Raw genomic sequence first — 4,460 nt, 5'->3', positions numbered from 1 at the left:
CCCTTGCCATAGGAAGCTTTTAGTTCCTTTCTAGTGCATTGAATGCTAGCCTACTCCTTCACCTATAAAAGGAGAGGCAACCTTGTATAATTTTTGAGAACTATTTTGAATGCTAGAGTTTCTTTGCCAAAATTGGAAGTCTCATTCTCCTTAGTTCTCACTCTAAGAAATGTCTTTCTCTAGACTTCTTCTTACTTTCTCCTTCATGGTCGGCCTCACCTCCTAGAAGGACTTCTACCTAGACCATCCAACATCATCAACCACATATCTTCATCTTGTAAAGCTTCCGCAACATTCATCATCTCACATGGAGTCCATCCTTTGAAGAGCTTCATCAACACACCTTGGAGAGCATCTCTTGTTGAAGAAGCATCATCAAAGCAACCTCCATCATTTGGTATCAAGAGCTATGGTCACTATCTTAGAAGTCTTCAAGAGATAAGTGTCTCAAAGTTCTTACCCATTTGTGTTCTTGTGAATTCCTTGTTGTTTCATCTTTTCCAACATGTCTAATATGTTGTTTGAGTCATGAGTATGTGTTGTATGTCTTGAAATATTAATTCAAATTAATTGTTCTTCTTGAATCATCCATGTTGTGTGCCAAGGATTTCCAATTTTTCTATTTGTATGTGTACAGAGTTTATGGGTTTGTGTCATGGGTTTGGGTCATCTTTTGATTCATTTTCTATGATTTTATGATCCTATTGTTTTTTCCTAAGTCTTGTATATCCATATATGTCATCACATCTTTTTTGAACTTGAAAGAAAAATTGAAAACATTGAAAACTTCAAACCTACCCATTCTCTGAAATCTGGTGCAAACTGCTCTCTGGACTCGATTTTAAAAAAATAACTGCAACCCGACCAGAGGTCCGAACTCTACGTTTTATATGTCAAAAGAAATAGATTTGAGTCTACGTTCCAGAAAAAAAAAACCTCATCTCATTTAGAGTTTTATAGAAAAAATTATGGGTAAAACATTGAGCAAAGGTCAGAGTTGTCCAGTTCCAGCGTGAAATTTCGGATTTTTGTGCTTTGGGTTTTTCTGGGTTTTCTTTGAGCTTTATGAGTGTATTCATACTTGTTATTAGTTCCTAAACAATTTCTTAGTATTAGGTTTTTATTGAGTCTTTTTTTTTAGTTCTCCAAAGATCATTTGATTCCTTAGGATTCCCTTCGTACACACTTGAATTAGCCTTGTTTTTGAATGAGTTGTGCAAATATTATGATGCTTGTTGTGTTCTGAAAAATTAAGTGATAAAAACAAAAGATCCCTCAATCAAAAACAAAAGAAAAAAAAAAAAGGGACAAAAGAAGTGAAAAAAAAATTGCAAAAGAAAAGGACACAACAACAACAAGAAACTCAATTTTGGACTTGAATTTTAAGTGTTGTTTGCATTTTTCCAGCAAGTGTTTTGCCTTGGCTAATCTGGTTGGTCTTGTATTCTTAGTTTTAGTTTGGTTTTATTCATCTATTCTAGCACCTTTCTTTAGGAATTCCATTTGAATGTCTTTCTATTTGACTTGCCTTAATTTTTTGCTTGTCATTCTTGGCTTTCCTTGAAGTATTGTCTTCTTTTACTCCATTTGAGTTTAGCTTTTCAAATTGTGCTTTTATTGCTTTTATTTTTAGCCTCTTTGGTGTTGGAAAAACAGATTTGGTTGGTGGTTCTTTTTGGAGATTGACTAACCTTGAAGGTAGCATTTTTGAAGGCTAAAAAGAAGGCTAAAAGAAGCATTTCTCCTTGGACTTTGGAGGGAGATAACTACATTGTTTTGGAGTGAATCAAGAGAGGACAAACACTTGAAAGAAGCAAGGAATTAGGGGCTGTTTTAGCACTTTTATTGGCTATTAATTTTGTATCACGAAACCTTTGTGTTCTTGTAATTTTTTTTAGTTGATTTCATTTTCTATTTGCTTGGTGTCTTGGGAAAATGTCTTTGGTACAATCTCATCTCCATTGCTAAAATTGTGTAATAGTTTAGTTTCCACTCTTAGAAGTGAAGGTGTGTCAAGTGGCTCTTAAGTGTCATTTGCATCTTTACATAGGACCGTTAGTTTACTTGTTTACATAGCATTCAATTCTTTTTATTTTCCTTTTATACATTGTCTTGTTTATCTTTTAAGTCTCTGTGGTACTTAGGTTGTTTGAAAGCATCTTATATAAACCTTTCTTTGGTTTTAGGAGCATTCTTTGCATTTGCATTTAAAAAAAAAAAAGTTTTGGAAGATTTCTTCTTAGAAGCTTAGGTAAGGCTAACTCAAGGACACTCTGTCTAGGAAAGACTTGGTTTCTAAGCTTGTTCATTGTGACTCACCTCTCTTTCCTGGGAGCTACTTGGAAGATTCTTATTCTATTGTTTCTCTTTTGAAATCATCCATCAAAAACAAAAAGTTTAATTGTGAAAACCTTTCTCACTCATAGTTGTAAAGTATTTTGAAAACCTTTTTGAAAATATTTTAAACTTTACAACATGAGTGATCATTCTCATTCAAGTGTTCATGGGAGTGTTAGGGATAGTCAAGAGGACTTACATCTTAGGTATGAACTTACACAAAAAGTAAACAAGTTAGAGAGTATGTTTACTGAGTTTATGATGGAAAAAAGGAGAGAAAAACAACAAGATGAGTCATCCAATAGAAGAAGGTACACTATAGAAACATCCACCTCTCATGGTAGAAATGAGCTTCAAAATAGTTACCACAAAGAAAACTTCTACCATTCTAGTTTGGATGATAGGTTTTGGGATCATGATCATTTCTATTATAAGTAGACTGAGAATGAGTTGTGTTTAAGAGCTGAGAATATTCCACATTTTAGTAGACAAGTTGATCTGATGTCATACTTAGCTTGGGAAGAAAATATTGAAAAACTTCAACCATTCATCATTAAGTGCAGTAAGTTTCACATATTTTGGTTGTGTTCTTCTAGATTTGAGAGCCATGCATATGATTGGTGGTATCAAAGGCAAAATGATGTTAAAAGTGGTATCAAATCACCAATTAGAGATTGGACTGATCTAAAAGCTTGTATGAGAAGAAAATTTGTTCCACCTTCTTTCAAGAGAAATCAANAGCTTAAACATGAAAAGAGAGAACTCATGGAGAAAGATAGAGAATGTATTAGAGGTGAAAAAGAGTTTTTTCTTAAAGAGAAAGAGATTGAAGGGAAACAAGAGAAGCTCTTGAGGGATAAGGAAAGAAGAGAAATGGAAAGGAAGAAAGAGGAACAAATACAATTAGAGAAAAAATTTAGAGAGGAGGAAGCTAGAAGAGAAAGGGAGGAGAGAGAAAAGAAAGAAAAAGAAGAAAAAGAGAAAAGAGAAATGGAGGAAAGAGAAAAGAAAGAGAAAGAAGAAAATGAGAGAAGAGAAAGGGAGGAGAAACAAAAGAAAGAGAAAGAAGAGATTGAGAGGAGAGAAAGAGTGAAGGAAGAAATTTTGCTCAAAGAATAACTCCTACTCAAAGTTGAATTACTCAAGGCACCTTCTACTCTCTCAATCATAATTGATTCAAGAGTTCTAAAAGGATTTTTCCCAACTTTGAGCTCTTATCCTTTTATTAATGATTCTCATTTCTTGATTTCAATCTTGACTTTTGAAAGTCTTTTACCTCCACTTTCACTCCCCCATTATTTTTAACTCCTCAATAACTTTTGAAAAATCACTTTTTGAGTTGTTGTTACCTCACAAGTTACAAATAACTCAAGGTGAACAAAAAGATTTTTGTAAATTAGGTCTTATAACTTTTGAAGAAACTAAAACAAGAGATGTTCAATACATCAAGTGTTTTGAGAGAAGGAACACTTCTTTTAAATGTCCTCCTAAAAGAACATTACTTTTAAAAGATCAATACACTAGAAGCTTGGATAACTCTTACTCTTCACCTAGTGAAGAAAAAGTTTTAGATTCTGTAGAAAATATAAATTTTCTTCNAGAAAATATTTTCAAAAATAAAAGGCCTTATTTCTTTCTTCTTTTGTATATGCTTTTGTCAATACACCAACTTTTTCAAATAAAGGCCAACACCCTTCTTCATAAAACCTTTTCNAAAAACAAAAGACTTTCTTTCTTTGTTTCTTTGTTTAGGTCTATTATTTTAATAATACTCCTATTTGTTATTTGTTGTAGGTACATTTTTGATCCAGGAGGAGATCATTAAACCAAAGTTGTGCTTCCTCAAATATCTTTCCGATCTGAGGACAGATCGTTTTCAAGAGGGAAGGTATGATGGAATCCGTTTTGGGAACTAAATGGAGATTCGTGAGGGGAGCATCAACTTAAGCTAAGGCTGGAAGAAGAAGATGGAAATTGAAGGATTTTACTCTTTTGGAGAATCACTTACTAGTCTTCTTCTTTTATCTCTGTAAATATGTAAAAATTTTCTTTAGCTTTGTTTTAGAAGCTTAGTAGCTTTTAGAGTGAAGTAGTGCACCATAAACCTTGATGTAGGTGAATAT

Source organism: Vigna radiata, unplaced genomic scaffold, assembly GCF_000741045.1.
Source record: "Vigna radiata var. radiata cultivar VC1973A unplaced genomic scaffold, Vradiata_ver6 scaffold_189, whole genome shotgun sequence".
In the NCBI taxonomy this organism is placed as follows: domain Eukaryota; kingdom Viridiplantae; phylum Streptophyta; class Magnoliopsida; order Fabales; family Fabaceae; genus Vigna; species Vigna radiata.
This window is presented reverse-complemented; position numbering follows the sequence as displayed.